At 38.2% G+C, this 27,164-nt stretch overlaps 2 non-coding genes across 2 annotated transcripts; one reads left to right on the top strand and one right to left on the bottom strand.

Annotated features, from left to right (window-relative positions):
* Positions 1-14,156: 14,156 nt before the first annotated feature.
* LOC128280139 (small nucleolar RNA R71) lies at positions 14,157-14,263 on the bottom strand. The gene has a single exon (XR_008270321.1). It is a non-coding gene; the product is annotated as a small nucleolar RNA R71 (small nucleolar RNA).
* Positions 14,264-26,661: 12,398 nt separating this feature from the next.
* LOC128279924 (small nucleolar RNA R71) lies at positions 26,662-26,768 on the top strand. The gene has a single exon (XR_008270109.1). It is a non-coding gene; the product is annotated as a small nucleolar RNA R71 (small nucleolar RNA).
* Positions 26,769-27,164: the final 396 nt, after the last annotated feature.

The following is a 27,164-nucleotide window of genomic DNA, read 5'->3' as shown; positions in this document are numbered from 1 at the left end:
AATAACATCTCTTCTATACCACTGATAATTATTTAGTGACATCTCTTCTATAAATTCATAAGCATCTTCAAGTGTCTTATTATTGATGGTTCCACCAGCGGCTGCGTTGATCAATTGTCGAGTTGAAGGATTGAGGCCATTATGAAACATTTGAACCTATAGCCAAAGTGGTAACCTATGATGTTAAAAGGTCCTTGTATCTCTCCCATGCATCGTAGAGTGTTTTTAAATCCATCTGCACAAAAGAAGAGATATCATTACATAATTTGGCTATTTTAGCCGGTGGAAAATATTTTTGTAAAAACTTTTCGGTCATTTGTTCCCAAGTAGTGATTGACCCTCGTGGTAACGAGTTCAACCATTGTTTAGCCTTATTCCTCAACGAAAAGGGAAACAACCAAAGGCGAATGGCATCATCAAAAACACCATTGATTTTAAAAGTGTCGCAAAATTCTAAGAAGTTTTCCAAGTGAGCGTTGGGATCCTCGTCCTACAAACCATCAAACTGAACAAACTGTTGGATCATTTGAATAGTGTTAGGTTTCAGTTCAAAATTATTGGCAGCAACAGCAGGCCTAACTATGCTCGATTCATTTCTTGTTAAAGAAGGTTTAGCATAATCATACATAATACGTGGAGCAGGATTCTGATAAGCAGCAATCACAGGAGGTAGCAGATTTTCTTGGTTTTCAGCCATCTCCTCGGTTGTGGTTGAAATATCGTCATCTTACTCTTCCTCTGTGTATCTTAAGCTTCGCCTTATTTCTCTTCAGTTTCTGCGAACTGTGTGATCGATCTCACTATCAAATAGTAACGGTCCTGATGGGTTTCTTCTACTCATAAACTAGAAAAACCTGTCAGAAGAAAATAAATCAAGAATTAGGAAAGAAAATAAAAATTTAAATTGCAATAAAAGTAAAATGGTAAAGTAATAAAAATCGAGTGTTCCTAATATCCTAGTTCCCCGGCAACGACACCAAAAACTTGATACGTGATATTCGCGACAGGTTTTAAATATTTAGACTTAATCGTTCTTGAAACTAACTATTATCACGATAAAGGCAAGTGCACCTATCGAACAGTAGTATAGCTTTAGCAAGACCGGATTGTCGAACCCAAAGGAACCAAGAGTACTAGTAATTAATTTCTTTTTATTATCTAGCCTAAAAATTAAGGGATTTGTTTATCTAAAATAATTAACTAAACTAAGAGTGCACAGAGAGAAAATTGGAAAAAAGCTTTTGGGAAAACTCGATTGATTAAGACAATACCCAAGGAAAAATCCACCTAGACTTTACTTTGTTATTTGACTCTGAATCAGACGGTTTATTCATTTGACTTGATCCGTAGAAATCCTAAGTTATATTATTATCTGTCTCAAGACTAATAACGTCTAACCCTAAGTTGATTAATTGAAATCTCTTTCTAATTAACACCTAGTGTTGCATTAACTCGATCCATGGATCCCTTTATTATGTTTCACCCTAATCCGGAAAAATCTTATCACCCTATCTCTAGGCGTGCAATCAACTCCGTTTAATTATGACAAATTTACTCTTAGACAGGGTCTATTTCTCCTCTGAATACATAATTAAGAACAAGTCAAATATTTATCGTACAATTCAGATAATAATAACAAGATCTGTCTTAGGTTTCATTCCCTTTAGGTATTTAGGGGGTTTAGTTAATAATTATAGAAGAAAACATCTTAGAAGAATAATGAATACAAAATATAAAGAAAACCCAAAACCCCTGAATGGAAATTGAAAGGAGATCTCCAGTCTTGATGATGAATCTGGTCTCTGAGATGGACCAATTGGCTTCCCTTGAGTAATTCCTTGCCTCCTCCTCTGCTTCTCCTTTCCTAAGTGCCTCATCAGGTGTTTAAATAGACTTTAGAATGCCTAAGAGCCCTCAAAATTGGTCTTTTCTGAATAGGGTTATACTTGGGCTCGGCAGGGACATGCCCGTGTGCGATTACTCCAGCCTATGGTCAAGGCTGCTGAATAGGCATGGGTGTGTAGTCTACCCGTGTAAGTCGTGCTTCGATCCTGCCAAAGGGACACGGCTGTGTGACACGCCCGTGTGAGGAAGTCCAGGCCGTGTTGATTTCCCATATGGGTCTATTTTGTTTGTTTTCAGCCCGTTTCTTGCTCTTTTTACTCTCCTATGCTCACCTAAGTATAAAACATGAAATTAAAGAATTAGGAGCATCAAATTCACCAAATCTAAGGAGAAACCATCCATAAATGTGCTAAGCATGGGATAAAAACATGTATAAATTACGGTCATCAGTTAATATTGAGGGTAAATCAATTAATGGATTGTTAGGCTCAAATGGGTTCACTAAGGGTTAATTATGAAGGTAGGCTTTTGTGGAGTGAGTAGGTTAAACCCGAGTGCCTTTATCATCTCGACATATCAAATCAAATGGTGTGGTCTTGACATGCATAATCAAGCAAGTTCTAGAGTAACAAATCAATACTGACGCACTCATAATAAAAGTGAGCATGGAAGAAATAACATATGCTCTGAAGGCTCAAGATCTTACAAAAATTATGGCTTTTTAATGTTTAAACTTTTGAATTTCAACTCAAGATAATATCTAAACTTGGGGAAACAACCTAAAAAATTTTAATTCTCAATAATCAACTTATCATGCTTGATTCCCTAATGTCTTAAAGTGTAAACGACTAATATATAAATGCCTATGTTTTAATTCATGACATATCAATAAAAATCATAACTTAATCAAAATTCATTCTAATAGTGGTATGAGAAGATCACATGAGAACAAGACAAAATTCAGGGATTTTTGATAATGATATAAAAGACCCCTCACACTGAAGATGTACATTGCCATCAATGTACAAAGATAGATATATTGAAAAATATAGATATATAATCATAAGATAAGTGAAACTTCTTGAATGATGAATGAACTCCTTATGGAGAATAATCAGCCAAGGCAATGATAAGAGTGGAGGAGGATACTCCGGTGGTGGTATAGGTTTATTAGTCCATAAGTCTTGCACCAAAAGAATATTATATCTAGTAGTAGCTATGGTCGTGGTCGAGTAGGACATGGAAGTCGCGGAGAACCTTTTCCAATGGAGTTTTTAGTTCCTAAGTGATGATGAGCTTTGGATCTCTTTATAATTGCGATAAAATCAAGAACTCTTTAGGAAATGTAAGGAAGCATAATTACTCGTAATGAAATAGCCAAAATTATAAATTATTCAATAAAAATTATAGAACCTAAAATTAAAATAATATTAAAGGAAAATAAAATAAAAAGTACTTAGAGAAGATAAATAAAGATAAAAGTGGAAATAAAAATAAAAAAATAAAAATGTCTTAAACATCGTCATCGCCGGATGGTTCGTGAGGTGGTGGTGGCGATGAGATGTGAAGGTGTTGACAAATCTGATGAAGAGTAACATCAATGTGATCAAAGCGCTGAAAACACTGCTGCTCAAATCGAGTAAGGCACTCAGAGATGTCAGAGTATGAGGCCGCCGCATAAACTGGATGATGGATGGGTGGTGGGTGAGACGGTGGGTCCTCATGACGTGGAGGGACATCATCAATAATGTCCTCTGGGTCCTCCTCATTGGTGGACTGGACGAGGCAGTACTGAGGAGGGTAGGTTCCACGTCGTTTCTCAATCATCCTCATATGTAGCATGCTCGAGATACCCTGTGGGGACATCTGGCAGATAAGAGTGAGAGAGAATGATTGTGCCGCTATGTTGAGGAGCCCAAAATGCTGAGCCAATCGAGTCACATAGGGCTCGATAGAGATGACTCCTCTCCTATGCCGCTCCGTCTGATGGCGGATGGCGAGGGTAATAAAATAGGCAAGGTCGAAGACGTGCCCATTCGCCATGTTCTACAAGAAATAGGCGTCGTGAGTGTTTACGATGACGGTGCTCTCTCACTGTCTTGTCAGAGTGTGGGCCAAGATGGCGTGTAGATATCACAAGGATGGGGTGAGGGCTAATACCTTAGAGCGGCTAGGATCATAGGTGGCTGAGGTAGGAACGAGGTCCTTCCAGCACTTTGAGGGAGAGTAGTGGATGTAGCGATGAAGGGTGTCGAGTTCATTGTCGTCCATGAACTCCTCCGTATACAGCCGTAGTTCAATTCTGAACTCCAGTACGCTCAACTGGCACACTAAACCACCAAGGCAGAACTGGATCGTTCCAGGATCGTCGAAGTTTGTCATTGTAACACCCCGTACCCGAGACCGTTTCCGGAGTCGAACACGAGGTGTTAACGGACTTAATTCATTAATTAAACAAACTCATACAATTCATTTTAAAATTTCCAGACAAGCTGGCTAACTGCATCACAGTCGCTTTAAAATCATATCTCGAGTTACGAAACTCGAAATCCAATTCTGTAAATTTTTCCTGAAACTAGACTCATATATATATCTACTAATTTTTTCTAGAATTTTGGTTGGGCCAATTAGTACAGTTTATTAGTTAAAGTCTCCCTATTTCAGGGTTCAACTACTCTGACCTCTGTGTATTACGAATCAGATATCTCCCTGTACAGAGCTTCAATGACTATGCCGTTTATCTCTAATAAAACTAGACTCAATAAGGAATCTGTACATATAAAGCGTGATTTCTAATTATCTTTGTAAAATTTATGGTGAATTTCCAAAGTCAGAACAGGGGATCCAGAAATCGCTCTGGCCCTGTTTCACAAAAATTTAAACATCTCATAAAATATAGCTCATATACCTGTATCGCTTATTCCATATGAAAATAGACTCATCAAGCTTCGAATACATAACTTATTCATTATTTAATTCCATTTCTACTATTTTAGTGATTTTTAAACTCACGTCACTGCTGCTGTCTGAATCTATTTTATGGTAAATTTTACCTATTTCATGGTTTCCATGGATTAGCTAGCAATTTGACATACATAATACCAAATATGATCATGATTAGCCATTCCAATGGCTAATCATTACCAAGCATTTCTATTTCCATACCACTCAATAACCATATCATAAGACCATATATACAAAATGATTATAATGCTATACATGCCATACTCAAAATATACAAGCCATTACGCCAAGATGGTATACGGATAGTGTGAGCGTGCCTCCGACCGCTTCCGATTTCCGAGCTGGCTTGTCAACACTACAAGGAATGAAAAGGAGGAGTAAGCATAAATGCTTAGTAAGCTCACATGCAAATAGCAAGTAACATAACCATATAAGCAAACATAAAACATCATTTGCATAATCATCACCAAGACATTCATATCACCTTTTCATTTATCATCTTACCATATTGTTGTTATATCGAGTTTTCAACCCGAGGGTTAAGTACATACCTATTCAAAGTATCCATTTCACAACACTTACCAATACGTCCCTTTCATCTTGAGTATTCCTCCATTTGAGTAGAACTTTACCCGTTGAACACATCGAATATAATTCGGATACATGGAAAGTTTGCACATAAGTGCCACATATGTAGCCAAGCTACCATGTAACCCGCCCATAAGTGAACTTGGACTCAACTCAACGAGCTCGGCGTTCAGATCCATAAGTGAACTCGGACTCAACTCAACGAGTTCGGATGCCTAGTTACATCTCACGAACTCGGACTCAACTCAACGAGTTCGGACGCTCGCATCCATAAGTGAACTCGGACTCAACTCAACGAGTTCGGATACCCAAATATCCCAGTGACATGTCACTTGTATCCTAATCCATTCCTAAGGTTCAACGGACCTTTTTCCCAATCATGTGTCTCAACCATCTTCTACGGAATGCCGATATCGATACTCGGTAGTATTTCACATTTTCCAAGTATATCATATAATTTGACATATTATCAAACAATTATCACAAGTATAATATTTCATAATAATTATCATATCATTTAAAAACATTAAAACATTTAAAATAATAACTATGTTACCAACATTTACATATGAACTTACCTCGTATGCTAAAATGGCTATTTTACCATTTCGTCCACAACTTGGTATTTTCCCCATTTTAGCCCAATTTCAAGTTTCCTTGCTCTATCATTTAAAATATAGTCTAATTAGGACTCACATTATTCAAATTGACCCAAAATCATATTTTGGAAAAATTACAATTTTGCCCTAAACTTTTGCATATTTACACTTTTGCCCCAAAGCTCGTAAATTAAAATTCAGCCTATTTTCTTATGTTTTATGACATGCTGATCATTTTTCCTTCTATGGCAACATCAAATTCTCACTCTAACATGTACTTATGACTATTAGGTATTTTTACCGATTAAGCCCTTTTGCTCGCTTTTCACTTAAAACCGAGTAGCACAAGTTGTCTAACATAATTTAAAACCTCATATTCTATCATAAAACACTAAAATACACAAATTTCACCTATGGGTATTTTTCCAAATATAAACCCTAGGTTAAATTATTGCTAGCATAAGCTAAATCGAGCTACGGACTCCAAAATGTAAAAATCATTGAAAACGAGGCTAGAACGGACTTACAATCGAGCTTGGAAGCTTGAAAACCCTAGCCATGGTTTCTCCTTACTATATTCGGCCATGGGGTTGAAGATGAGCAAAATTGGCTTTTAATTTTGTATTTTAATTCATTTTACCCCTAAATGACCAAAATGCCCTTACTACTAAACTTTCCAAAATTCCATCCATGTCCAATTTTGTCCATAGACTTAGAAATTGGTAAAATTACTCTTTAAGGACCTCTAATTAATAATCTAATTCAATTTTAAGCAAAATACTTCTAGAACACAAGTTTTGCAATTTATTCAATTTAGTCCCAAATTTCAAATTAAGCACTTTATGCATAAAATTTCTTCACGAAATTTTCACACAATCATGCAATCATATCATAGACCTTAAAATAATCATAAAATAATTATTTCTATATCGGATTTTGTGGTCACAAAACCACTATTTCGACTAGGCCCAAAATCAGGATATTACAATCATGACGACTTGAAGATGGAAAGTCGAGCAGAGTTCCATTGTGAGCTCGAGGAATGTCGGCTCGATGATCTCAAAGAAGAGCCCCCACGGTTCAGTCGTTAAGAGGGCTCAGACCGCGTCAGCCATTTGAATTTGTTCAAGTGCGGCCTAGTCAATGCAGCGGCCCATACCTAGGAGTCGGGCCCATAATATCTGAAATAGTTCCTTCTAGGGTCCCAAGGGAAACTGGAGGAAAGGGTGACGGATCTCAGTGGTAGGACCCGAGGATGACACTACTCCTTTTTTTTTTCTTCGAAGAGGGGATGGCGGTCTTCTTTCCATGTGAGGTTGACATAGTATACCTACAATGGCAAGACGAAATAAAAATAAAATTACTCTCCAACAATAGCATGGAAAAATATGCATGGTAAAACAAATAAAGATACTTCATAGAAGTCATGTACCAAAGAACAATTATGCTTAAAAAAAAACCCAATAAGATATATTAAGTCATTACTATGAATAGGACTATGAAAATATCTAGTGAGCGAATGCATGTGGGTTTGATAACTATGAAATATGGTGTGGGTAAACATGAAATCTATGGAAACAAGAAAAATTAATGAATGTAGCAAAATGTATTGACTAACATGGAAAATTTCTTAACAAAGAGAATAAGTATTCTATCATTATAACGATGATTAATTACTCAAAATAAAACAAAATATCATGAAATAAGTTAAAGAATAAAGAGAATAGAGGGAAAAAAAGTGAACAAACGCAAGAGGGAGGAGCTTTGGGTCGTCGAAGGTGGTGCTGTGGTCGGCGCACGGGCGTGGCAGGTAGGGCGTGTGAAGTTAAAGCAGCTAGGGTTAGGAATTTTGGGGAAGGGGGTGATAAATAGTGAGGGGTATATATAGATTTTGGGCATACGACTGTAGGGCACGCCCGTGTGCCCTAATTTTTACCCGTGTGTTTCTCGATTCTTTAAATTTGGGCGCGTTTGGCATTCGGCCCGTACCCGTGTTCCTTAAGCGTGTGGGTGCACATGGCCGTGTCACACGGCCGTGTTCTGCTTTGTTCACTTCTCCTACGCCCGTGCTAAATTCTCAATTTCAACCACGGTTTATAGACACGGGCGTGTCACACGCCCATGTTGGTTTGACAGATTCGCCCACGGCCACGTCGCACAGCCATGGCAACTTATCGCATCTCGTGATAAGGAAAAATTTTGCCCTGTTTTCACACGGCTGTATCGCACGATCATGTCTCCTCCCGTAGTGTGAGCACGACCTAAGGCACGCCCGTGTGGATTAGAAAACCTGTGTTTCAATGACTCAGTTAGTGATTAGATGTTAAAAACTAAAATTTTAAAGAAGTTAACATTGTCAGTGCTCGGGTTGCCTCTCGTGAAACATTTATTTATAGTCTAAGCTTGACTTACCTTTCTGTTGCATGGTCATGGTGATGCGAGGAGTTCACACTCCTTATCCCTGCTATCAATTTTATCAAAATAAGGTTTAAGATGAGTACTGTTTACCTTAAAAGTGTCGAATTTGGGATGAATTACCTTGACTGTACTGCCGAATCCAATTTTTTAAATTGAGTTTTAGAAAATGGGAATTGACTTTAAGAAAAATGAAAACAGGAGTCGCCACCAATCTTTTTAGGTGTGATTGGATCACCTTATAAAATGTTTTGTTTTAAAACATTAATTTTGGTCTACAAAAGTCGAGAAAACGGATTCGGGATTCGGTTACGTACGAGGAAGGGTTAGCACCCTCGTAACGCCCAAAAATTGGTACCTAATTGATTATCAAGTTCTTTAATGTCGGAAATTTGAAAGTTTTAAGATGCAAGCCTCTTTTAATTAGAATGTCTCAATTTTGAAAATTAAGGCTCACTTATTTTAAACGAGTCAATACATCACATCCAGTAAGTTAGGACGCAACATTTTAAAACCTTCGAAACTAAGCTCATCTTTCGAAAATTTCTATCTGAAAACAAAAAAACGCCATATCCAGTAAGTTAAGGCTCTATGTTTTGAAATCTCGAACTAATTGTTTAAGTTTTGAAAACTCAAAATCACTTAGAAGGGTGCTTGACTATTTGAATTGAACGAGAAAAGTCGCAACCAAGTAAGTTAGGGCACTACCTTTCTCGAAGTTTCCAAACATCAGGCATTGCCTTTTATTTATTTTTTTTAAAAAAAAAACCTTGGAATATTATTTTAAATGACGTTTTAGGATGACATATTAATGCATCATGAAGCATAGATGTACAAAATATTCTAACATTTCCATACAAACATAAATAATATCATTAAGACAAAATTAAATAACATGAACATACGTTTAATGAAAAAATCATACTAGGGTAAATATAAGATAATAAACAAATAAAAACATGAGTAAACTAAAAGAAAAACATAATACATGCAAAAATTATACAACAATATATATCATAAAATAGCACATAAAAGAAATAATTAAACATAGCATATAAAAAATGAAACTATGCACAAATAAGATAAATGACATACACTAAAAAAATGAATAAATAGAAAATTTACAAATTATAAAAATATAATGCAATAGTTCAAAATACATGAAATGATAATATAATATATATACATGCATAGAAAATATATATTTGAAGATAAACTATATAAAACGGTTAAATATTATAATATATAAAATACATAATCAAATGTATAAAAGATAGGAATAAATATACATATTTGAAAAATGAAGAAATTAAAATAGAAAAAAAGGGTTGAAAAACTAAGATAGACGAAGAATAAAATAAGAACAAACCACAGAGAGTAAGAACGCAAGAGGGAGAGAAATTTGAGTGAATGCTCTCAAGAATTCTTATTGCTTCCCAAAACTCAAGTGTGTTACAATGAAGGGAGAGGCCTCTATTTATAGTTGAGCCTCCCCAAATCCAACGGTACAGATCAATTACATCAACGGTTAAGATTAAAGGATATCTACAAATTAAATCTCCAAGATTACAAGATCATATCTTCAAGATTGCATATCATATCTAAGATTGTATCATATCTAAGATTGCATATCATATCTAAGATTGCATATCCTTAAAGATTATATTTCTATATGAGTCAAGCTTATAGATGGACCTTAAATCTTTTCAAGTAATGGGCCATTTCGATTGGGCCAAATTATATGTTTGTAATTTTGTACTGGACTTGGACTTTGTTTTATTTTTATTTTTATTTTTTTTTGAACTTATTTCTAGGCCCGGGAAAAATTGAGTGTCTACATGTACCATATGGGAAAATGTTGAGTACCATAAGAGGGATTACTCTGTTAGGTTCAGAAGTGGCAATACGAGGGTCTGCTGCATCTAATAGAACTTTGTCTCAAACCTTAAGTTGATTTGGTGAGATATTGAGCTCGTCATGGTGTGGTTTTGGTTTATCGTGTGTCCTCAGTTATGTGTCCGCCATTCATCTAATTCCTCGAGTTGTAGCCTTCGTTCTTCATAGATAGGTCCTTTGTCGTTACTCGAACATGGCTCATGTGTGTTCTTTGAATGTGTTTCCTACCAGGAAGGTTTCACCACATGATCCGGTTTAATAGTATGATTTATACAACCACCTTCAATTTTCTATGTGTTACTCGAATTACGAGCTTGAAGGGTGATTGTTTCGTCTCCCACACGATGTGTGAGTTCACCTGTGCCAACATCAATTATTTTTCTAGTAGTTGCTAAAAAAAGGCCTCCTTAAAATTAAAGGCATGATACTATCCTCCTCTATGTCTAGAACAACGAAATCAACTTGGAATATAAATTTGTCAATTTTAACAAGTACGTCTTCAATAATACCCCTAGGAAATCTCATAGTTTTATCGGCCAATTGAATGCTCATCCTAGTTTGTTTGGGTTTCCCAAGACCTAGTTGTTTAAACATTTTATAAGGCATGACATTGATACTAGCCCCTAAATTAGCCAAAGCATTATTAACATCTAAGCTACCAATTAAATAAGGAACCGTAAAACTCCGTGGATCCTTCAGTTTGTTTGCCAGCTTATTCTGTAGTATGGCTGAGCAAACTGCATTTAACGCCACATGCGATGCCTCATCTAACTTCCACTTATTTGCTAAAAGCTCTTTTAAAAATTTGACTGCGTTCGACATCTGCGAAAGAGCTTCAATAAACGGTAAGTTAATATGTAATTTATTTAAAAGTTTAAGGAATTTACCGAATTGTTCGTCTAAGTGGTCTTTCCTTGTCGCATTTGGGTATGGTACATGTGGTTTGTACACTTTACTTACCTGTATTTGGTCATTGTGGTCCAACTCACCTTTATCTTTACTTACCACAGTTTCTTGCCTCAGTTCTGGTTCAGGTGCAACTAACCTTTCCTCATCTTGAATGGTAATTGTATTGAGCTGCTCCCTTGGGTTAGATTCAGTGTTACTCGGTAGGCTACCTTGTGGTCGTTCAGATATCAATTTAGCGAGCTGGCCTATCTGAGTTTCGAGCCCTTGGATTGATGCTTGATGATTCTAAAGTGCTGTCTCGATATTCTGAAAATGAGTTTTTGACACCGAGATGAATTTTGTTAGCATCTCCTTAAGGTTTGGCTTCTTTTCCTACTGGTACTGTGGTTGTTGAAAGCCTGGAGGGGGTGGTGGTCTCTGATTACCTTGGCCTCCCCATGAGAAATTTGGGTGGTTCTTCAATCCTGCATTGTAAGTGTTACTATAAGGATTATTTTGAGATCGAGGATTATTACCCATGTAATTTAACTTCTCGTTCTCTATGTTGTGGCCATAGGGTGGGTATTCTGAATTGCTTGATCCACCTCCACTTGCTTCACACTGCATTACTGGGTGAACCTGTGAAGAACCAAGAAAACCGTCAATTTTTCTATTTAGAAGTTCTACCTGATTAGAGAGCATGGTGACCGAATCGACGTTAAAAATACTGGCTGCTTTCGTCGGATTTGTCCTCATGAATTGCCATTGATAATTATTCAGTGACATCTCTTCTATGAATTCATAAGCATCCTCAGGTGTCTTATTATTGATAGTTCCTCCAGCAACTGCGTCAATCATCTATCTAGTCGAAGGATTCAGGCCTGATAAACCGTAATTTATACATATTTTTACCCCATGCCTAACGCATTTATGGATGGTTTCTCCTTAGATTTGGTGAATTCGATGCTCCTAATCCTTTAATTTCATGTTTTATACTTAGGAGAGTATAAGAGAGTAAAAAGAGCGAGAAACGAGCCGAAAATGGAGAAAATGGACCTACATGGGAAAACAACACGGCCTGGACTTCCTCACACAGCCGTGTCACATGGGTGTGTTAGTTTGGTAGGATCGAAGCACGACTTACACAGGTGGATCATATGCCCGTGCCCATTTAACAGCATTGACCACGACCTTCAGTAATCGTACAGGGACGTGTCCTTGCAGAACCCAAGTTTAGTCCAATTCGGGAAAGACCAATTTTGAGGGCTCTTAGGCATTCCAAAGCCTATTTAAACACTTGAGGAGGCACTTAGGAAAGGGGGATGCAGAGGAGGAAGCAAGGAATTACTCAGGGAAAGCCGATTGATCCATCTCAAGAGCCGGATTCATAATCAAGACTTGCGATCTCCCTTCAAGTTCCTTAAGGAGTTTTGGGTTTTCTTATGTTTTGTTATCTTTATGCTTTTGAGATGTTTTCTTTCATAAGTATGAAATAAACCCCTAAATACCTAACGAGAATGAAACCTAAGACAGATCTTGTTATTATTATCTGAATTGTATGATAAATATTTGACTTGTTCTTAATTATGTGTTCTTAATTCTTGTTTTGATATTCCAGGATATTGATTCAAGTTAAGCTCATATTTAGAGGAGGAATAGACCCTTTCTAAGAGTAAATTTGTCATAATTAAGCGGAGTTGATTGCGCACCTAGAGATAGGGTGGCAAGACTTTTTCGGATTAGGGTGAAACCTAATAAAGGAATCCATAGATCGAGTTAATGCAATTTTAGGGTGTTAATTAGAAAGAGATTTTAATTATTCAACCTAGGGTTAGACGTTATTAGTCTCGAGAGAGATAATAATATAACTTAGGGATTTTTACGGATCAAGTCAAATGAATAAATCGTCTGATTCAGAGTCAAATAACAAGTGAAGTCTAGGTGGATTTGTCCTTAGGTATTGTCTCAATCAATCGAATTTTCCCCAAAGTATTTTCCCAAGTTTTTCTTTCTGTGCATTATTAGTTAGTAATTAGTTTAGACAACCAAACCTCTTAAATTTCAAGCTAGATAGTAAAAAGGAAGTAAATACTAGTACTCGTAGTTTCTTTGGGTTCGACAATCCGGTCTTGCTGAACTATACTACTTTTCGATAGGTACACTTGCCTTAATTGTGATAATAAGTTAGTCTTAAGAATGTTTCATTCATAAATCCTTAAAACCTGTTACGAATATTATGCATCAAGTTTTTGGCACCGTTTCCGGAGAACTAGGATATTAGGAAAACTCGATTTTTATTACTTTAGCCACTTTACTTTTATTACAATTTAAATTTTTATTTTATTTTCTAATTTTTCTCTTATTTCCTTCTGACAGGCTTTTCTAGTTTATGGCCAGAAGAAACCCGTCAGGACCACTACTTTTTGACGGTGAGATCGACCACACAGTTCGCAAAAATCGGAGAGGAATAAGGCGAAGCCTAAGATACACAAAGGATGAGCAAGAGGACGGTTCTTCAACCACAACCGAGGAGATGGCTGAAAACCAAGAAAATTCGCTACCTCCTACGATTGTCGTTAATCGAATCTCGCTCACAAGACTATGTATGATTATGCTAAACCTTCTTTAACAGGAACTGAATCGAGCATAGTTAGACCGGCTGTAGCCACAAAAACTTTTGAACTGAAACCTAACACAATGCAAATGATACAACAGTTTGTTCAGTTTGATGGCTTGCAGGACGAGGATCCCAACGCTCACTTCGCAAACTTTTTGGAACTATGTAAAACATTTAAAATTAATGGCGTTTCTGATGACACCATTCATCTTCAGTTATTCCCTTTTTCATTGAGAAACAAAGCTAAACAATGGTTGAACTCATTGCCACGGGGGTCAATCACTACTTGGGAACAAATGACCAAAAATTTTTTATTCAAATGTTTTTCGCCGGCTAAAACGGCTAAATTACGTAATGATATTTCTTCCTTTGTGCAGATGGATTTAGAAACACTCTACGATGCATGGGAGAGATACAAGGACCTCTTGAGAAGATGCCCTCACCATGGGTTACTACTTTGGCTATAGGTTCAAACCTTTCATAATGGCCTAAATCCTTCGACTCGACAAATGGTTGACGTAGCTACTGGCAGAACCATCAATAATAAGACACCTGAAGATGCCTATGAATTTATAGAGAGATGTCACTGAATAAATATCAGTGGCAAGTCATGAGGACAAAGCCAACGAAAACAGGTAGAACTCTTGAATAAGAAAATTGATGGTTTTCTTAGTTCTTCACAGGTTCACCCAGTAATGCAATGTGAAGCAAGTGGAGGCAGATCAACCAGTTCAGAATACCCACCTTATGGCCACAACATGAGAACGAACAGTTAAATTGCATAGGTAACAATCCTCGATCTCAAAACAATCCCTATAGCAATACTTACAATGCATGTTGGAGGAACCACCCAAAATTTTCACGGGGAGGCCAAGGGAATCAGAGACCACCACCTCCAGGCTTCCAACAACCACCCTACCAATAAGAGAAAAAATCGAACCTTGAGGAGATGCTAACAAAATTCATCTCAGTGTTAGAAACTCGTTTTTAGAATATTGAGACCGCACTCAAAAATCAAAAAGCATCAATCCAGGGGCTTGAAACTCAGCTTGGACAACTCGCCAAGTTGATTTCTGAATGACCACAAGGTAGCCTGGCAAGCAACACTGAATCTAACCCAAGGGAGCAACTCAACGTGATTGCCATTCAAGATGAGGAAGCGCTAGTTGCAGAACCAAGGCCAGAAACGGTGGTAAACAAAGGTAAGGATGAGGTAGGCCATAATGAGCCAAAGCCAGTGATTACAGAATATAAACCTCGCGTGCAATACCCCAATGCGACAAGGAAAGACCACTCAGACGAACAATTTGGTAAATTCCTTAAACTTCTAGAGAAACTACATATTAACTTACCGTTTATTGAAGCCCTTTCGCAGATGCCAAACGCAGTCAAGTTTTTAAAGGAGCTTTTAGTAATTAAACGGAAATTAGATGAAGCATCGCATGTGGAGCTGAACGTGGTCTGCTTAGCCATTCTACAGAATAAGCTGCCTAACAAACTAAAAGATCCAGGGAGTTTTACAATTCTTGTTTAATTGGTAGTTTAGATGTTAATGATGCGTTGGCTAATTTAGGGGCTAGTATCAATGTTGTACCTTACAAATTATTTAAACAACTAGGTCTAGGGAAACCCAAACAAACTAGGATGAGCATTCAATTAGCGGATAAAACTATCAGATTTCCTAGGGGTATTATTGAAGATGTACTCGTTAAAATCGACAAATTTATATTCCCAGTTGATTTCGTTATTCTAGACATAGAAGAGGATAACAACGTCCCCTTAATTTTAGGAAGGCCCTTGTTAGCAACTGTCAGAACAATTATTGACGTTGGAATAGGTGAACTCACACTTCGTGTGGGAGACAAAACAATCATGCTTCAAGCCCGTAATTTGCAAAACACATCAAAAATCGAAGGTGACTGTACAAATCATTTGGCTAAAACTAACCATATAGTGCAACCTTCTTTGCAGAAAATAGGTTCGAAGAACATACATAAGCCAAGCAACAACAAAGAACCTATCCATGAAGAATGAAGGTTACAAATCGATGAGCTAGATGAATGCCAGACACATAAACCGAGAAAACACGATAAACCAAAACCACGCCATGAGGAGCTTAATTCCTCCAAAAATCAACTTAAATTTGGAGTCAAAGTACTACTTGATGCAACAGATCCTCGAATCGCCACTTCTGAACCAAATGAATAAACCCCTCTTACGGTAATTAGTATTTTTCCATACGGTACAGTCGAGGTAAACCACTCTAAATTTGGCACGTTCAAGGTAAATGGTACTCGTTTTAAATCGTATGTTGATAAAATTGATAGTAAGGATGAGGAGTGTAAACTCCCCGATTTACCATGATCATGCACCAGAGAAGTAAGTCGAGCTTAGACTATACATAAGCGCTTTTCGGGAGGCAACCCGAGCACTAACAATATTAATTTCTTTAAATTTGAGTTTGTAAGATCTAACGTACTATCCGAATCATGGTACATAGACTCTCTAAATACCACACGGACAGGCACACGGGTGTGCCTTAGGTCGTGCGAAAATAGGGCAAAATTTTTCCAATACGGGAAACGATAAAGTCGCCACAGTCGTGTGACATGGCCGTGGGTGAAGCTTCCAAAACAACACGGGCGTTCGACACGCCCGTGCCTCGAAACCGTGTGAGAACCTATCAAACTAGCACGGGTGTGCGACACACCCGTGCTAATCATCTGTGGGCGAACCTTTGAAGTTAACACGAGCGTGGAAGAAACGAACAAAGAGAGACACGGCTATGTGCACTCACACGCCCGAGTAACACGGGCGTGGGCCGAATGTCAGACACGCCCAAATTCAAAATTCGCGTGTGCCCCAAAATCTATAAAAACCTCTCACTATTCATCATCTCCCTCCCCAAAAATCCCTAACCCTAGCCGCTGCAACTTCACACACCTTACCCCTCACGCCCGTGTGCCGCCTACAACACCAATTTTGATGCCCCAAGTTCCTTCTTTTTGATTTTTTTAGTCTTTTTTCTCTATCTCCTTTGAATATTTTGTTTAGTTCATGATTTCTCTGCTCCATTTCTTATTTTAAATGAATTCTCATAGTTAGAACAATAGAATACTTTTGCTTGTTTATAAGAATTTTGTCATTTTAGTTACTCTATTATGCTCTACTTTTTCATTTTTCCTAGTTTCATGAAATTTATGCTTCCCATATACATTCATTCATATTCCTGTTACATTATTCCAATAATACTATAACTTGATACATTTAGTAGTTTTGTTTACTTCATCCACTACGTAAGTCTCATGAAATCTTCATATTTAGTTTTGTGCTTCTATGCTATTTTTGGGACATATTGGTTAAGTTTCGATTTTTCAACGTAGGTACAATGTCATCGTCACGTGGTAAGAAGACTGTTGTTCCCGCCTCGAAGAAGCGAAAAGGAGCAGCGTCATCCTTAGGTCCCATCTCAGAAAATCGACACCCCTTCCTCCAGTTTCCACAAGGAAATCAGGAGGAACTTTTTCAGATATTTCTGGCACGACCTTTAGGTGTGGGCTGCTGCATTGACTAGACCTCGCTTGAACAAGTTCAACTTGCTGACGATGTCCGAGCCTTCCCGACAACCTATCTATGGGAACTTTTCTTTGCGATCATCGAGCCAACATACCTTGAGCTTACACTTGAACTTTGCTCGACCTTCCATGTTTAAGATGTCATGGCCAACTTCGATGACCCTGGAACGGTCCAGTTCTGTCTCGACAGTTTAGCCCGCTAGTTAAGTGTGCCCGAGTTCAATATCGCTTTTGGCCTTTATACAGAGGAGTTCATGGAAGAAAACGAGCTCAACACCCTCCATCGCCACATCCACTACTCCTCTTCGAAGTGTTGGGATGCTTTGGTCCCCAGCTCAGCTTCCGACGATACCAGCCGCTCCAAGGCATCGACTCTCTCTCCCTCCTTGAGGTACCTACACGCCATCTTGGCACACACTTTGACAGGCTAGCGAGAGAGCATCGGTGTCGACAACACTCATGATGCCTACTTTCTATGAAGTATGGAGAATGGGCGCATCTTTGACCTCCCCTACTTCATTGCCCTTGGTATTCGCCACCAGACGAAGCGGCATCGGAGGGGAGTCATCTCTATTGGCCCCTGCGTAACTTGGTTGGCTCGACACTTTGGGCTCCTCAACACAGGAGCACAAACATCCTCCCTCACTCTCATCAGCTAGATGTCACCACAGGGCATCTCGAGCATGTTACATATGAGGATGATCGAGAAGCGCTGAGGAACCACCCTCCTTAGTACTGCTGATAAACCGTAATTTATACATATTTTTACCCCATGCTTCATACATTTTATGGATGATTTTTCCTTAGAATTGGTGAATTCGATGCTCCTAATGCTTTAATTTCATGTTTTATTCTTAGGCGAGCATAAAAGAGTGAAAGGAACGAGAAACGGGCCAAAAATGGAGAAAATGGGCCAAAGTACAAAATCAACACGGCATGGACTTCCTCACATGGGCAGACCACACAGTCATGTCAATTTGGTAGAATCGAAGCACGACTCACACGGGTAGAACACACGCCATGCCATTCTACTAGGTTCGAGCACGACCTGAAGTGATCGCACACAGGCGTGTCCCTATCGAGCCCAAGTTGAGTCCAATTCAGAAAAGGCTAATTTTGAGGGCTTTTGGGCATTCCAAATCCTATAAATAGACTCAAGAGGAGAAAGAAGGGGGACACGGAGAAAAGGAGGCAAGAAACTGCTCAAGGGAAGCCGATTGATCCATCTCAGAAGCCGAATTCACCATCAAGACTGAAGATCTCCCCTCAATTTCCCTTTAGGAGTTTTGGGTTTTCTTTATGTTTTGTATTCATTATTCTTTTGAGATGTTTTCCTTTTTAGTTATGAACTAAATCCCCTAAATACCTAAGGGGAATGAAACCTAAGACGAATCATGTTATTATTTTACGAATTGTATGATAAATATTTAACTTGTTCTTAATTATGTGTTCTTAATTCTTGTTTTGATATCGAGAATCGATTCAAGATAAGCTCTTGGCGGAGGCGGAATAGACCACATCAGTACTTTTATCATAATTAAGCGGAGTTGATTGCACCTAGAGATAGGGTGACAAGATTTTCTTGGGATTAGGGTGAAACCTAATAAGGGATCCATAGATCGAGTTAATGCAACCTAGGGTGTTAATTAGAGAAAAGTCTCAATTATTCAATCTAGGGATTAGGCGTTATTAGTCTTGAATAGGGATAATAACATAACTTAGGGATCTCTACGGAACAAGTTAAATGAATAAATCGTCCGATTTGGAGTCAGAATAACAAGTGAAGTCTAGGTGGATTCTTCCTTAGATATTGTCTTAATTCAATCGTTTTTCCAAAAGTAATTCCCCAATTCTACTTTCTATGAATTCTTAGTTTAGATAATTAGTTAGTTAAACCAAAACCCCATTTTTCTTAGGCTAGATAATAAAAAGACAGTCATTACTAGTACTTTTAGTTCCTTTGGGTTCGACAATCCGGCCTTGCTAAAACTATACTACTGTTTGGTAGGTACACTTGCCTACATAGTGATAATAGTTAGTTTCAAGAACGATCTTTTATAAATTTTTAAAACCTATCATCACGAAAATCACGACCAACTGCCTCGTCCAGTCCACCGAGGAGGAAGATCCCGAGGACATTACTGATGATGTCCCTCCACGTCATGAGGAACCCATCGCCTTAGCTACCACTTGATCGTGTGATTTCGTGATAGGTTTTAAATATTTATAATTACTCATTCTTGAACTAACTATTATTGCGATGTAGGCAAGTGTACCTATCGAACAGTAGTATAGTTTTAGTAAGACTAGATTGTCGAACCCAAAAGAACTAAAAGTACTAGTAATTATTGTCTTTTTATTATCTAGCCTAAAAATAAATAGGTATTTTTTAATTAACTAGTTATCTAAACTAAGAACTCACAAAGAAAAGAATTGGGGAATTGCTTTTGGGGAAAATCGATTGACTTAAGACAATAACTAAGGAAAAATCCACCTAGACTTTACTTGTTATTCTGGCTCCGAGTTGGACGATTTATTCATTCAACATGTTCTGTAAAGATCCCTAAGTTATGTTATTATCCCTATTCAAGACTAATAACGTCTAATCCCTAGATTGAATAACCGAGACTTTTCTCTAATTAACACTTCTAGGGTTGCATTAACTCTATCTATGGATCCCCTTATTAGGTTTCACCCTAATCTGGCAAAATCTTGTCACCCTATGTCTAGGCGCGCAATCAACTCCGCTTAATTATGACAAATGTACTCTTAGACAGGTCTATTCCTCCTCTCGAATAAGAGCTTGTCTTGAATCAAGATCCGGATATCAAAACAAGAATTAAGAACACATAATTAAGAACAAGTTGAATATTTATCATACGATTCAAAAAATAATAACAAGATTCGTCTTAGGTTACATTCCCCTTAGGTATTTAGAGGTTTTAGTTCATAACGAAATAAGAAAACATCTCAGAAGAATAAAGAATACAAAAGATAAAGAAAACCCAAAACTTCTGAAGGGAAATTGAGGAGAGATCTTCAGTCTTGATGATGAATCCGGCTTCTAAGATGGATCAATCGGCTTCCTTGGAGTAATTCCTTACTCGCTATTCTTTGTGTCCTTTTCTTCCTTCTCTAGGGTGTATTTATAGGCTTTGGAATGCTTAAAAGCCCTCAAAATTAGCCTTTTCCAAATTGGGCTCAACTTGGGCTCGGCAGGGACACGCCCGTGGCACAAGCCCGTGTTCGATTACTTCAGGCCGTGTTGATTTTGTACTTTGGCCCATTTTCTTCATTTTTGGCCCGTTTCTCTTTCTTTTCGCTCTCTTATGCTCTCCTAAGTATAAAACATAAAATTAAAGCATTAGGAGCATCGAATTCTCAACTCATTTAAGTAATTACTTTTGAGTCAAAATATCACAGAGTTTCACATCCTTACTACAGATTCACTCAATTCACTCGAGGTGTTTAAGGAAAATAAATGAAGCACTCAATAGTCAATAATGAAAAGTCATTACCATAGGCTTGCAAGAAAATCAAATCTCCACCACTATAATTTAAGATGATACATCAATCAAAAAGATCTTTAGAGGGTTGTAATGAGGTTTGGTTAGGGGGTGTGGTCACAAGCTGAAAGAAAGGGTTAGAATCAAGGTTGAATTGAAAAATTTCCTAACTAGAAAAAGAGTTAATCTTCACTTGCGTACAACAGAGCTTCTTCTCAGAATATGGAATTACTAAAAAATATACATAGTGTTTTTTTTAAAGAACAAATTAAATAACAAAGACTAACTATTAAGGATAAAACATAGCTAAACGATCCATTCAACTCAAATCTCGACAAAAATAGGGATTAATTTAGGGGATTTCAACAATAATGGGTTAAGGGTTAATATTAAGGGTAATACAAAGAATGGTTTGTTAGGCTCAAGGGGGTTTACTAGGGGTTAATCGTGGAGGTGGGCTTTTCATGCCATGAGTGAGTTAATCCTAAGTGCCTTAATCATTTTGACATATCAAATCAAACGGTGTGGTCTCGACATGCATAATCAAGCAAGTTCTGGAATAACAGTTCAATACTGACGCACTCAAAGCAATAATAAAAGTGAGAATGAAAGAATTAATAGATGCTCAAAAGGCTAAAAAATCTCAAAAAAATTATGGCTTTTTGATGTTAAAAACTTGTGAATTCCAATTCAAAGTAATACCTAAACTTTGGGGAAACAGCCTAAGATTTTGAATTCTTAAAAATCAACTCATCATGCTTGATTCTCTAATGTGATAAAGTTTAAACAATCAATGCATAATTACCTATGTTTTAATTCAAGATATATCAATCAAAATCATAAATTAATTAAAATTTATCCTAAATATGATATGAAAGCTTTTCAAGAGAACAAGGCAATCATTCAGGGATTTTTCTGATAATGAAATAAATACCCCCCACACTTAAGATGTACATTGCCCTTAATGTACAGAGATAGACACTAAAGTAAAAAAAAGATAGGGGGAGAAGTGAAACTTCCTGTATGATTTCCTCGAACTGGAGTTTTTGAAGAGTAATTGGTTCTAGAGTGGAGGAAGATACTCCGGCGGTTGTAGAGGTTCATTAATCCATAATTCTTGCCCCACAAGAATATTATATCTAATGGTAGTTATGGTCGTGGTCGAGCAGGACATGGCAGTCGTGGAGAACCTTTCCCGATGGAGTTTTTGTTCCTATGTGATGATGAGCTTAAGAGCTCGATATAACTATGATAAAATTAGGAACTTTTTAGGGGATATTAGGAAGAATAATTACTCATAAAGAAATAACCAAAATCAATAATTAAAAATAAAATTCTAAAATCTAAAAAAAAATAAAAAGTAGTTTTTATAAAAATTAACGCCAAAACATAAAATTATAAATAAATGTTTTAAACATCTTCATCATTTGGATGGTTCGTGAGGTGGGGTGGCGATGAGATGTGGAGGTGTTGACAAATCATTGAGAGCAAACATCAATCTTGTCAAATCGTTGAAAACACTTGTTGCTCGAATCGAGTGAGGCGCTCAGAGATGTCAGCGTTTGAAGCTACCGCAAGAACTGGACGAGAGGGTGGTGGTGGCTGTGTCAGTGGGTCTTCATGTTGTGGGGGGACATCATAAAAAATGTTCGTAGGCCTCCTCCTCAGTAGATTGGGTGAGACAATACTGGGGAGGGTAGGTTCCTCGGCGCTTCTCGATCATCTTCATGTTAAGCATGCTCGAGATGCCTTGTGGAGACATCTGGCTGATAAGGGTGAGGGATGATTCTTGGGCCATGGTGTTGAGGAGCCCGTAGTGTCTCGCCAGCCGAGTTATGTAGGGACCGATGGAGATGACGTCCTTCCTATGCCACTCCGTCTGGTGCTGAATCGCGAGGGCGATAAAATAGGCAAGGTCGATGACGTGCCCATGCGACATGCACCATAAGAAGTAGGAGTCGTGGGTGTTGACGACGCCAGTGCTCTCTCACCTACCCGTAATTGTGTGAGCTAAAATAGCGTGTAAGTGCCTTAGGGATGGTAGGAGAACTGATACCTTGGAGCGGCTAGGATTGTAGGAGGCTGCGCCAATGGCCAAAGTGTGCCAGCACTTCGAGGGGGAGAAGTGTATGTGGCGACTGAGAGTGTCTAAGTCATTCTCCTCCTTGAATTCCTCCGTATATAAACCCAGTGTAGCACCAAACTCTGGGACACTTAGCTGGTGGATTAATCCACCTAGGCAAAATTGAACCGTGCCAGGATCATCGTAGTTTGCCATTACGATATGAAGATGGAACGTTTAGCATAGTTCCATCGTGAGCTCAAGGTATGTTGGCTCGATAATCCCAAAGAATAGCTCCAAGGGTCGGTGGTTAGGAGGGCTCGAATCAAATCAGCCAACTGAACTTGTTCTACAGCAGCTCAGTTGATGCAGTGGCTCACAATTAAAGGTCGATCCTGAAGTATTTGGAACAGTTCTTCCTGGGGCCTTTGGGGGAACTATAGGAGAGAGAAAAATTTTCGCGGTTGTACCCGTGGAAGAGGATGCTTCCTTCTTTTTCTTTGAGCAAGTACGACTGTTTTCTTTCCTCTTGAAGACGGCATTGTGTACCTGCAGGTGGAAACATCAATTCGTCTTTTTGATGAGTGGACAATTTATAATATATAAAAGGAATGCGACTAAATTCAAAAAGGAAAATGCATAAATATATTCAACCACAATTACTAAATTAAAACAATAAGTTCAATGACCCATTTCTTTGTGGCATGAGCATGGTGATTTAAGTAAAAATGACAAAGAATGGAATGCCAAATACTATATGAATGAAAAGAGATGTCAACACAATATGCAAGATTATTTCAACTATCCTAGCCATGAATATTCACTTCTAACTAATTAAATGAAGTGTAGGAATCATGTAATGAGTAAGATTTTAAACATGAGAAAGATGATAACTTGTTTGATAAATGAAATTTATGTGATTATCAATATGGAAATAGCATGAAAAATATAGATTAATATGATAAATAGCATTATAAATCAGTGAAATAAAAGAAAAAGGAGTAAACAAACATTAAGGGAAGAGATTGGGCGTCGAGAATGGAGTTGTAGGTAGTGCACGGGCATGGCAGGGAGGCCGTGTGAACTTGCAGCGGCTAGGGTTAGGGTTTTTGAGTGGGGAAGAAAGTGAATAGTGTAGGGTATTTATAGATTTTGGGCCACACAGCCATGGCACACGCCCGTGTTCCCCAATTTTTACCCGTATGTTTTGCGTTTTTCCTATTTGGGCGCATCTAAAATTCGTCCCACGCCCGTGTACCTCGAGCGTGTGGGTTCATACAGCCGTGTCGCACGACCGTGTCTAGCTTCGTTCACTTTTCCTACGCCCGTGTGTGCAAGCCCCACGCCCGTGTTAATTTGAAAGCTTTAACCACGCATGTTACACATAGGCGTGTCGCACGCCCGTGCTAGTTTCTCAATTTCAACCATGGGTCTTCCACATGGGTATGTCGCACGCCCGTGTTATTTTGGCAGGCTTGACCACGGCCATTTCGCAAGGCCGTGGTGTTGTATCGTAGTCCGTGTTGGGCAAATCCTTGCCCTATTTTCACACGGCCATAAGCACGCCCGTGTGCTCGGCTGTGTCTCTGTGGAAAACCTGTATTAAAGAGCTCCGTTAGTAAGTTAGATGTTGAAGACTAAATTTTGGAAGAAGTTAATACAGTTTGTGCTCGGGTTGCCTCCTGAGAAGCACTTATTTATAGTCTAAGCTCGACTTACCTCTCCGTTGAATGATCATGGTGGTTCGAGGAGTTTATACTCCTCATTCCTACTATCAATCTGAAAATAAAGTTTTAAATGTGTATTGTTTACCTTAAAAGTGCCGAACTTGGGATGACTCACCTCCACCGTACCGAATGGAAAAATACTGAGTACCATAAGAGGGATTTCCTCATTCGGTGCGGTAGTGACAATGTGGGGATCTGCGGCATCTAATAAGACTTTATCACCAACCTTAAGTTGATTTTGAGAGGTATCGGGCTAGTTCTGGCGTAGTTTTAGTTTATTGTGTGTTCTCGGTTTATGTGTTCGCATTTCATCTAGTTCCTCTATTTGCAGCCTTTGTTCTTCAAGAATAGAACATCTACTGTTGTTTGAGAGTGGCTCATGTACTTCCTTCAGACTTATCTCCTGCAAAGTGGGTTATATCATGTGGTCAGTTTTAATAGAATGGTTTAGACGATCACCTTCAATTTTCTATGTGTTGTCAGAATTGCGAGCTTGAAGGGTGAGTGTTTCGTCTCCTACATGAAGCGTGAGCTTACCTGTGCCAACATAAATAATTATTTTAGCAGTTGCTAAAAAGGGCGTTCCTAGGATTAAAGGAGTATTATCCTCCTCTATGTCTAAAACAATAAAGTCAAAGGGAAATATAAATTTATCGATTTTGACTAGCACATCTTCAATAATACCCCTAGGAAATCTTATAGTTTTATCTGCTAATTGAATGCTCATCCTAGTCTATTTGGGTTTCCCGAGACCTAGTTGCTTGAATATTTTAAAAGGCATGACGTTGATACTAGCCCTCAAATCAGCTAATGCATTATTAACATCTAAACTACAAATTAAGTAAGAAATCATAAAACTCCTTGGATCTTTTAGTTTGTTCGGTAGCTTGTTTTTCAGAATAGCTGAGCACACTGCGTTTAGCTCCACATGTGACACCTCATCCAACTTCCACTTATTTGCTAAAAGCTCTTTTAAAAATTTCATTGTTTTTGGCATTTGCAATAGAGCTTCAATAAACGGTAAGTTCATATGTAATTTTTTTAAGAGTTTAAGGAATTTACCAAATTGTTTATCTGAGCGGTCTTTCCTTGTTACGTTAGGGTATGGTACACGAGGTTTATATTCGACATTCATAGATTTGTTTGTATTTTGATCTACCTCACCTTGACCTTTGCTTACCACAGTTTCTTGTCGCGGTTCTGGTTCAGGCTCTATAAATCCTTCTTCATCTTGAGCATTAATCGCGTTGAGCTGTTCCCTTGGGTTGGGTTCAGTATTACTTGGCAAACTACCTTGTGGTCATTCAGAGATTAGTTTGGAAAGCTGGCCTATCTGAGTTTCAAGCCCTTGGATGGACGCTTGTTGATTCTTAAGTGCTGTCTCGGTGTTCTAGAAATAAGTTTCTGACACCAATATAAACTTTGAGAGCATCTTTTCAAGGTTCGGCTTCTTTTCTTGTTGGTAGGGTGGTTGCTGAAAACCTGGAGGATGTTCGGGTCTTTGATTTCCTTGGCCTCCCCACAAAAAATTGGGATAGTTCCTCCAACCTGGATTGCAAGTGTTACTAAATGGATTGTTTTGAGGTCGAGGATTATTACCCATGTAGTTTAGTTGCTCGTTATCTATGTTATGGCCATAAGGTTGGTATTTCGAATGGCTTTTTCCACTGCTACCTACTTCGTACTGCATTACTGGGTGAACCTGTGAAGAACTAAGAAAACCATCAATCTTTTTATTCAAGAGTTCTACCTGATTTGACAGCATGGTGACCGAATCGACGTTATAAACACCGGCTGTTTTCGTTGGCTTTGTCCTCATGACTTGCCACTGATAGTTATTCAGTGACACCTCCTCAATAAACTCATAGGCATCTTTAGGTGTTTTAGTATTGATGGTTCCACCAGCAGCTGCGTCAACCATTTACCGAGTCAAAGGATTCAGACCATTGTGGAATGTTTGAACTTGGAGCCAAAGCGATAACCCATGGTGAGGGCACCTTTTTAGTAAGTCCTTGTATCTCTCCCATGCATCGTAGAGGGTTTCTAAATCCATCTGCACAAAAGAAGAGATATCATTACGTAATTTAGCCATTTTAGTCGATAGAAAATATTTTAGTAAGAATTTTTCGGTCATTTGTTCCCAAGTAGTAATTGACCCTCGTGGTAACGAGTTCAACCACTGTTTAGCTTTGTTCCTTAATGAAAAAGGGAATAACCGAAGATGAATGGCATCATCAGAAATGCTATTGATTTGAAATATATCATAAAATTCCAAAAAGTTTGCTAAGTGAGCTTTGGGATCTTCATCCTGCAAACCATCAAACTGAACAAATTGCTGTATCATCTGAATAGTGTTAGATTTTAATTCAAAAGTATTTGCAGCTACAGCAGGTCTAACTATGCTAGATTCAGTTCCTGTTAAAGAAGGTTTAGCATAATCATACATAGTGCGTGGAGCAGGATTTTGATTAGCCGCAATTGC

This window comes from Gossypium arboreum, chromosome 8 (assembly GCF_025698485.1).
Source record: "Gossypium arboreum isolate Shixiya-1 chromosome 8, ASM2569848v2, whole genome shotgun sequence".
NCBI classification, from domain to species: Eukaryota; Viridiplantae; Streptophyta; class Magnoliopsida; order Malvales; family Malvaceae; genus Gossypium; species Gossypium arboreum.
The sequence above is the reverse complement of the archived record's forward strand: the minus strand, read 5'-3'. Positions and strand labels throughout refer to the sequence as shown.